The sequence below is a fragment of the Pinus tabuliformis genome, chromosome Q (genome assembly GCF_031772625.1).
Source record: "Pinus tabuliformis cultivar Carrire ecotype Pingquan chromosome Q, CPIR1, whole genome shotgun sequence".
In the NCBI taxonomy this organism is placed as follows: domain Eukaryota; kingdom Viridiplantae; phylum Streptophyta; class Pinopsida; order Pinales; family Pinaceae; genus Pinus; species Pinus tabuliformis.
Window position 1 is genome coordinate 263795921 of NC_142296.1, and position 10452 is coordinate 263806372.

General features: G+C 34.7%; 1 pseudogene; it reads left to right on the forward strand.

The window, feature by feature from the left end:
• Positions 1–9122, forward strand: part of LOC149219187 (uncharacterized) — a 101736-nt pseudogene extending 92614 nt beyond the window's left edge.
• The last annotated feature ends 1330 nt before the right edge of the window (positions 9123–10452 follow it).

Genomic DNA, 10452 nt, shown 5'->3' on the forward strand with positions numbered 1-10452 from the left:
GAGTGAGAGAGACTGTCAAATAATGTTGTGCACTAATTGTTGGCATGGATTACGTGGCGCACTATCCCTATCAACTGCACAAGAATTGTCAGTAGCGGTTGTGCAGGGTCGAGGAGTTTCTCAATGCCTATTACCAAGGACTGCATAATCATTATTACTAGTACCTGCACATACTCTATTTCCAAAGCCTGCACAAGCATTGTTCTCAAGGATTGCACACTAGCTTATCTACAGAGGGAAACATTAACTACTAAGCTTGCAAGAACTAAGTGCACTTGCAAATGCATGAAAAGCTAAGCATGTGTAAGCAAGTGGATTTGACAATTAAAATCTCGGAAGAAGGCTTAAAATATCAACCAATCATGAATAAATTATGATCAACATGAAATGACAGATCATAAGATCAATCGATCACAAGGAGGTTCCAAAATTGAAGCAAAGGAAAAATTTTGGATGGTTTTTATCACAATGACAACACCAACTCATTCCTCTTCCTAATTATGTTGAGATCTATTTGTGTTGTATTGTACCATTCTTTTGTTAATTCCTTTATTTCTTGGCTTTAACTTTGTGTCTTCTTATGTGTTTTTACACCCACACAATTGTTAGCTAAATCAAGCATAGTTAAATAAACATACTCACTCATAACCTAGAATATCTGCACTTAAGCTTGCAACTTTGAATTTGGTCACAAAATCAAATCCCATGTAAGTATGTCGATTGAAAAAGAAAGTTATCACATTAACATTTCATCAAGGTTAGTATCCACATCAGTTGTAAATCTACATATTCAACACACATTTAGTAATTAAAATAGAAATTTATATTTATCCATTTCTCCAACCCCAATTTTATTTCCAAAGGTCTAATATTGAATTCCTTGTTTTAATTATCACTCTCTTACATAGCCCTACTTTTCTTCTTTAGGGCACATTCAGTTTGAGTGTTGAACATAGGTTGTATTTCCACTTCTGTAACAAAATATAAACCTTGTCCCAAAGGTCCAACATTGAACTTTTTCTCTGATATCACTATGTAACACTCCCTCCCATCCCCTTGTCCCAACTTGGGCTATGGGAAGTGTTACTTATTAATATAACCCGACCCCCAAGGTCTATTATGGAGATGGAGTTACAAAAGTCCTCATTTTTCAAGGCCCTGAGACTTCAAAACAAATGCCACCAATGCATTTATCTTATCAAGAGCTTTCCAAAAATATAAATTTCATGTTAATTTGACTCCCATATTTAAAGTTATTCTCTTCTGAAGTTTAGCCAATCATATTAGGCCACATCCACATTAAGCTGCCATGTGGAAACCACGTGGCACTGCCACTATAACATGGATCATGTCCATGTCTTCAATGTGTAGCAACGTGGAATCTTTTAGGGCCACGTGGCAATGTCACATCAACATAGGGTAGGGTGTAAGGACCACCGATTCCTTCTCTATTATGTTTTGTGACACTTCACCGCTACGTTTGGCTTTTCCCATTCTGGCATTCCAATGTTGTTTCAATATTCATCACTCCAATACCCTCGAATCCCCAGATTGGGTTATAATGTATCTGGGTATCTGAAAAGGTGTGTGCCCTTGCCACACCTGAATCCCTAGATCCTCAGATCTCCAACTTTGCTACAATGTAATCCAATATTAGATGTATTCAAGTAGTCATGTATATCCATAACCTCATTCACCTCTGGATCCCCCAAATCCCAGATGAGAAAACATCTAGATGGGAAAATTTGGTCTAGATGAGATTCAATCCTCATACAAAAGAACCACCCCATGTCATGCCCACTTAGAATCACTTGATATGAAAATAAACTCGATCAAAATATCCAAATGAGATGAAATATGGCCCATACAGAAACAACCTACATTTTGTCCACCTGAATGCCGAGATCACTGGATACAAAAATGACTAAGATGGGATATTAAACACTAGGTTATATTTAGGCTGATGTGCAAGTGAGCACTTTGAACTAACTCTAGATCCCAAATTTATGGATTACTCTAGCACAATAAAAACAAGGAATTTATGGAAATTTTAGGGATTTCTTAAGGCATGTGAGTAATAGTCCAAATGCCAAATTTCCTATAGGAGACAATACATGCCTTATCATTGGCCTCTAACAAGTGAAACAAATCTTCACATAACTCTTATGGATTTTATCAAGAAATTCCTATTATGGTGAATTTTGAGTAAACAAGTGGAATTACAATCCAAGAAATAGTAACAAGTAACTTGAAGAAATCTATAGTTTACATGACTTTCACAAGATTGGAGCCTAAAAATATAGCCATGTGGACACTCAGCCCCAAGCATACAAATAACTTATAAATCATGAACAAGGTAGAAACCCCATGGTGCTACTAGTTAGTGAATCCACAATATTCAAGATAGCTAGTAGTGAATGTAATAAAAACTTTCAAGCACCCATACATAAATATGCATAATTATTGTAACATTCATTCATAGAACTAGGCTTTCACAACCTGAAATCCAAATGTGTACGATTTTATAATTATCTAAATATATTGAAATGGTTGGAAATTGAAGGAGGGACTTCAACTCTCCACCCAACCATAGGCCATCTATACTGCAATCTCTCTTGTAGCTGACCACCCCTGAGCCAGATCCAAAATTTTGAGGATATTCACGATCAAGGGAAATTTCACATGAATGCTCAGTTAAAAACATCTACATTGAGTTTCGATGTGGCAACCACGTGGCACTTCCACACCTGCATGGCTTGTGTCCATGTCATTAGTGTTCAACCACATGGCCCCTTTTAGGGCCAGATGAAAATGCCACATCAACATAGGGTGTAAGGACCACCAAATCCTTCTCTACTATGTTTTGTGACACTTCACCACTATGTTTGGCTTGTGCCCATTTTGGCATTCCAACGTTATTTCAATCTTCATCACTCGAAGACCTTCGAATCCATAGATCAAATACTTGTTGGAATGTAACACAAAACTTGAATGAAATTTGATCCACCACATGCTATTTAAGCTATGGTGTATCTCGGTCTTCGAAGAGGTGTGTGCCCTTGCCACACCTGAGTCCCTAGATCCTCAGATCTCCAGATTTTCTATAATGTAATCCAACCTCATATGCATTCGATTAGTCTTGTATATCAATAACCCCATTCACCTATGGATCCCCAAGATCCTAGATGCGACAACCTCTAGATAGAGAAGTTTGGTCCAAATGAGATTAGATCCTCATACAAAAGAACCACCCCATGTTAGGCCCACCTAGAATCACTAGATATGAAAATACACTTGATCAAAAGATCCAACCGAGATGGAATCTGGCCCATATGCAAAGGAATTGCTCTTTCTCCACCTAAATTCTTGGAACACCAAATAAAAAAATGACTAAGGTGGGATATTCAACCCTCTATGATATTTGGGTTGATGTGCAAGTGAGCACTCCAGGTTAGCTCTAGACTCTAATTTTATGGGCTACTATAATGCAATAGAAATAAAGAATTTTTGGAAATTTCAGGGATTTCTTAAGGCATGGGGGTAACAGTCCAAATGCCAAATTTCCTGTAGGAGATGACACATGCATGATCATTGGCCTCTAACAGGTGAAACAATTATTCACATAACTCTTATGGAGTTTAACATGAAATTCCTGTTATGGTGAATTTAGAGTAGAAAAGTGGAATTACAATCCAAGCAATAGGAAAAAGTAACTTGAAGAAATCTGTATCTTACACGACTTTCACAAGATTTGAACCTAAAAGTACAACCATGTTGACACTCAACCCCAAGCATACCAATAACTTATAAATAATGAACAAGGTAGTAGCTCCTTGGTGCTACTAGTTAGTGAATCCACAATATTCAAGATAACTAGCAATGAATGTAATAACAACTTTCAAGCACCCATACATAAATATGCATAATCATTGTAGCATTCATTCATAGAACAAGGCTCTCACAACTTACAATCCAAATATGTACAACATTATAACTATATGAATATATTGAAATGACTAGTGATTGAAGGAGGGACTTCAACTCTCCACCCAACAATAGTCCAGCTACATTGCAATCTCTCTTGTAGATGACCACCCCAAAGCCATATCTAGAGTTTAAGGAGATTCTTGCTCAATGGAAATTTCACGTGAAGGCTTAGTCAAACACTCAAGGGATGGATTCCATTGTCCAGGTGGTTTATCAACTACTCTCTGGAAGTAAGCACCATAGTGACTCTCTTATTCTCTTTAATTTCAATCATAGGGATTCACCCAAGGCCCAACTAGAGTATTGCTCAGTTCTAAAAGACTAAATCAACTATCTAGGTGGTTTATTAGTCGTATTTTCATAGAATACATTGTAGGGGCCTATATTCCACTATCTAGGCGGTTAAACTCTTATATCAAACACCAAAGTGGCTCATATTATCCTATCAAGTGGTTTATCAACCATATGGCAAGGAATTGAGCGGTTTTATTATCTTATTTAGCAAGAACTAAGTGGTTTACTATCTTTCTTAACAAGAACTTACTATTTTATCATCTTGTTCAACAAGCACTAAGTGGTACAATTCTCCATTCATCCTCCCGCTAGACATTTAGGCTCACACACATTGTCTAGGGCCTTCTTCGTCACAAGATAGAGAATGACACCCCAAATCATTGAGAACTAGCTCAAAGATAGTTCAAATCAATCTTCTTTGCTGCTTCTAGGTCTTTCTCCTCTCCCACACACTTTTCCTTTTTGTTTTCCACTATATGATCTTGTCTACATCTTCTATTCACATCCATGTGCTCCCTTCTCTATTGTCTCTTGTCTATTTTGTCGTCTTCCATTACCACCATTGACCCTTCTAACTTTTTCCTCTTGAGACAGATTCTCACTATCTCGGTCCATGAGGAGTGAATATAAACAAGAATCGTCCTACACCCATAATGGTCATCACGAAACTTCAATGCTTGTTTGTGCAAGCAACACCATGTAATAAGGGTGATATGTAATAGAAATAAATGAGGTGGGTGTGGGTTGCTCATAACACTCCACCAATAGTGCCAACAATCTCTATAACCTTCTTATCAGAATTTTGGATTCATGTCCTTTCCTTCCATCGATTGTATATTGGTTTTTAATCAGTTTTACATACGTCCCAAAAATTCACATAAGGAAATCTATATTTACAGTGTGTAGCGAAAATGGTAGCTATATTGGCCCTCTACACACACATTGAAGCTTGGGTAGGTGGAATTTAATTACACTATAATCTACATGGAGTACACGTAGGTTTTAACAAAAGATATACATGGTTTAATGCCTTTGTGATCACCATTTCCTCCCAAATTGTCTTATGATTATAAGCTTCCCTCATTTCCTCACTCATCCATAATGGTGCTCAACATGGTTGGTAGGTTCACTTGCATAAAGGAGCATGATCCCTTGACTCACCCTCCACTTCCCTTGGTATTATGGGTAAACAAAAATCATCAGCCCACTCTGGTATATTTTCTTGTTTTGGCTTTCTTCTTGGTCTCTTTTTCTCTAGTCTAAGACAATCATCCTACCTTCTTAGTCTCTTCCTTCCTATTCCTTCAATGGGTCGATAGTCTTGGTCAACTCCTCACATTTACTTTCCATCCATTTCTATGAAAAGATGGCCTATTTCTTGTACTTATATATCCCCTTACACTTAAGAGCATTTACTTGTCATCCTAGTGTCTTCCATCCTGGTGATTTAGAGGTCAATTGTCTTTATTGGATTCTTGTGTTCACCTTGCACCTATATCTATGAAAGTCTAGTTTCTTCGTCAATCCTTGGTGCTTATTCCCCTTTGGTTGCACTACCTCTTGATTCTTGCTATGTGTTTTCTTCCAACCATGCCTTGTATTAGAAATGGTAAGGGTAACTGTGGTTGACATGTGCATCAAGTCATTCATGAATTTCGACGCAATTGAATGCAAATAATTCAATAGAAATCTACTGGGAATAGACTTGCAAGGATGAAAGAAATATCATCGAAACAAAATCCAAACTGGGCAAATAATTCTTTAAGGATGAGGAGATCGAGCAAAACATTGGACAATGGGTGCTTGATACTAGTACTAATCAAGGTCGGTAGAACAAATATCTCCAAATAATTGATCTTTACTAGCAAGTAAAGACATTTATGAGAAAGGTGTTGGTGAAGACAAGTGAAGCTCAACTAAAGATTCTACTTTGCATTGATGCCCTCCAACTATAATTAAAAGAGCGAACAACAAGGTGTCTTTGCTGGCTCAAAAAATGCAAACATGTACTTTGAAGACTTTGAGGAAGAAACAAAGAATTCAAAAACAATTCAATAGATTTTCCTTAACTTAATAGGTTCATATTTAAGTTCTTTTGTTTTATTTCCATTGAATAATAAATTTACCAATTAAACTAGATATAAATATAACCTTATTAATAGTTTTCCTCCTAATAAAAAAAATTTATAAACTTATTTTACTGCATTATTTTTGACAATTTAATAATATGGACAAAACTTATACCCCATTATCACTTATTTGGTTTTCCAATCATAAAATACATGAGCATAAGACAAAGACTAGAAGTTTTGGTTTGTGGTTTGTATTGGTTAACGGAGAAGTGTACTTTTTATAAATAATAAGAAACAAAAATAAAAACTATGAATTATATAGAGGTTATTTTTTTAAGGAAATAATAAAATGTATGGGAAATAAATATAAATTATAAACATAAATATATTATTTATAATTATAAAAGAATTTTAAAGAGTAGTTAAAAAGATAAAATAGTTTTGATTAAATTATAATGGATCAAAATTAAAATAGTTATATAAATTAAATGATTGATAAATGTTGATAGATATTAATCCATATTAAATATGGAAATATTTATTTGATAAAATTTATATTAAAATTTTATCTAAATCATAAATTTATTTTAAATTATTATTATTATTATTATTATTATTATTAATTATAAAAAAGATATAATATATGAGTTAAACATATATATATAAATAGTCTCACTGGTTAGTTCAACTATATAGAATCAAATTTGAAGTTCTTTGTTGTTGTTGTTACTTGTTGCTAATCACGGGTTTTCCCATAATTAATATTGATGATTTACTATCCAGGGACATGAAATACGAGGAGTACTAAAGTACTCATGGTTTCCGTGCTTTCATTCCAAACTATATGTGTGTGTGTGTGTTTACCTTCCTTCTTGTTTTTTAATTTAATTAAAAATAAATTAAAAAATTGTTATGTTCTAAGTGTTTTAAATTTGATTTCCATTTGGTTTTAATATACCTTTGGACTTGACTCTTATTATTATTTTACTATCCAAAGGTATATTAAAACCAAATGGAAATAAAAGTTGACACACTTGAATAAGACAAATTTTTAATTAAATTAAAAAGCAACAAAGAAGGTAGACCTTAATTTTTTTATTATTAATTTTTTCTCATTCATATGTAGTGAAACTCAAATTCAATTAATAATTATTAATAATTAAATTAAACTAAATTAAAATTTTCAAAAGTCTTATTCCAAAATAAACCTGTCTTAATTATTTAAATTATCTAAATTAAAATTTTCAAAAATCCTATTCCAAAATAAGCGCCTCTTAATTATTTAAATTATCTATAATTTTTTCTAATTGCAATTCCATGAATATCATATATAATCCAATAAACAACAAAGAAGTGAAGTATTTGTTGTTCTATCAGATTCTAAAATATTTCCTAGATCTACAATCAAGAGATCAAGATAAATAGATAAATAAACTAAACACCTTTTCATGTCAAAATTTTTGGAATTATGCAAACCACTCGGAAAGTTCAAAAACTGAAATAATAAAAGATAGGTGTTATGTAGATTTGAGATTTCACAAACTATTTTAGACTAAACCCATATACGACATTAAAAAGTGACACCCTAACACAGACAAATAAGTGCAGACAAACAATGGTCAATGAAAAGTGAAATTTCCATAAAAAATAAATGATTCTACGTTAAGCTCTCTTGCAACAAGTTAAAAATGTGAAACACTGAAGACGTATAGTCATCCCATCCACATAGAAGAAAGGTTGACCAAGCCTAACCCATTGCTAGATCATTTAATCATCCATAAAATAATCCATTAGGTCACTAGGGAAGTTGATTTAGCAAATTAGCAGTAGGTAGGGCAACAATTTTTTGAGGGTTTAGGGTTTCCAGTAGATATTTGTTGTCAAAGAAAAAGCCATGGAGAGAGGGGAAGAGGAGCTCCAGTTACTTGGCGTTGAGGAAGAGGCCTTTGATACCCTTCTCTTATGCTCCTGCCATGACCTAGTGCGCACTCTCGCTTTCACTCTGCTTCTCCCTCTGGCTTTTGAAACTTTGGTGCTATGCCTAATGCCCAACCCTCTTGTGCTTTATAAATCCAATCACAACTTCTTCTATAGATCACTAAACCAGTCGAGTCAGTAAACTTGCAATCGAGGGGCTCACAATGACTCTATATGGCGAACGAAGTTTATGAATTTTGGATGTTTTCCACTGTGGCGGTGATGTACACGACGACCTCATCCACATGACCAACAAAGATTCCTTTGCGAACACTTTGACAGCTGTTACCAGGTTTTGGAAGCGCCTGGCAACAACTCTCCTATGGTTTTTTACAATTGTCTCGGCCCATACCATGATCTGCATATTGGCCTTCATCTTGGTTATGTGCAGCATGGGATTCGATAAATATGTGAATTCAAGAGAGTTTCTTTTCAATTCAATTCCAATACTTACCTTCTTCTTCTGTGTCCTTGTGTATATAAACATGATTGCGTACCTATTGCACGTTACATCTGTGTTGCAAGAGCATTATTATAGCCCAGCTGCTATGCAAAAGATGTTATGTGGAAGAAGAGGTGCATCATCAAGTGAAAGAAGACAACCGTCTTGTCGCTCTCTATGATTTACTTCATATTTAGCCAAAGCACTGGAATTTTTGGTATGCAGTGGCCAAGCTAGAGAGTCTCGGGTGGGGGGCGTGGATAGTGACGAGGGTGGTGTGCGGGACATTCCTTGGTGGGTTTCTCTGCTTGCTTATGTTTTGGGGCCTGGTGATGTAGACCGAGTTGTAATTTGTGGGGAAATTGTACTAGCACTCTGAATAAATATTTTTTCGGAGTATAGTCTTGACGATGTGGTCCAACAATGGTTAGGTGGGGAGGTTTAGTCTCTATAGATTATGTGGTCTAATCTGGGACAAGGCTATGTATATGTGAGAGCTGCTCCAAGTACGATATCTTTAATTGGAAACAAATAATCATACAAGACCATGTATACCTTGAGAGATGCTCCAAATATCTTCAATTGATAAAAATTATCACTTTAAAATTTCATCAAGGTTAGTATCCACATCAGTTGTAAATCTACATATTCAACGCATATTTATTAATTAAAATAAAAATTTCAATTTTATCCATTTATCCAACCCTAATTTTATTTCCAAGGGTCTAATATTGAATTCCTTGTTTTAAATATCACTCTGTTACAAAGCCCTAATTTTCTTCTTTAGGGAACATTAAGTCTGAGTGTTGAAGTTGGGCTTTATTTCCACTTCTGTAACAAAATATAAACCTTGTCTCAAAGGTCCAACAATGAAATTTTTCTTTGATATCACTATGTAACACTCCCTCCCGCCCCCTTCTCCCACATTAGGGAAATTTTGAGGTCTAGAATGGCCCCCCTAAGGAAATTATAAAATAGTAGTGGAAATAATAAAATAAGATTAGATTATATCATCAAATTTTAGAGGGGAAAAAGAAAAAATACTTTTTCAACTCGTATTTTCAACTTATCTCCCTATGAGTTTACTCAAATTTCGAGCGGGAACACTTGATGGCTGCAGAATTTGATTCCTCATCCAAGGAGTACCCATGTTGCATACTTTCAGTGGACCCTACTACACGAAAAATAAGAAATACATGAAAAACATGATTGAAATAATGGTTTTTCATGTATTTCTCATTTTTCGTGTAGTAGGGTCGATCAAAAGTATGCAACATGGGTATTCCTTAGATGAGGAATTAAATTTTTCATCCAATGAGTGCTCCTGCTCGATATTTGAGTAAAACCTTAGGGAAATAAGTTGAAAATAGTTTTATTATTTTATTATTTTTTAATCTTTTTACTTTTTATCCCAAAAATGGTGAATCGTCCCCAATGGTTGACATCATTATCTTGAATCTTATTGGTTGTTATAAAGTTTATTTTGGTTGTACATTTTTCTTAGGAGGACCATTTTAGACCTCAAAAGTTCTCTAATGACTTAGGCTATGGGAAGTGTTACTTATTAATATAACCCGACCCCCAAGATTTATTATGGAGATGGGGTTACATAAATCCTAATTTTTAAAGGCCTTCAGACCTCAAAACAAATTCCAACAATGCATTTAGCCTATCAAGAGA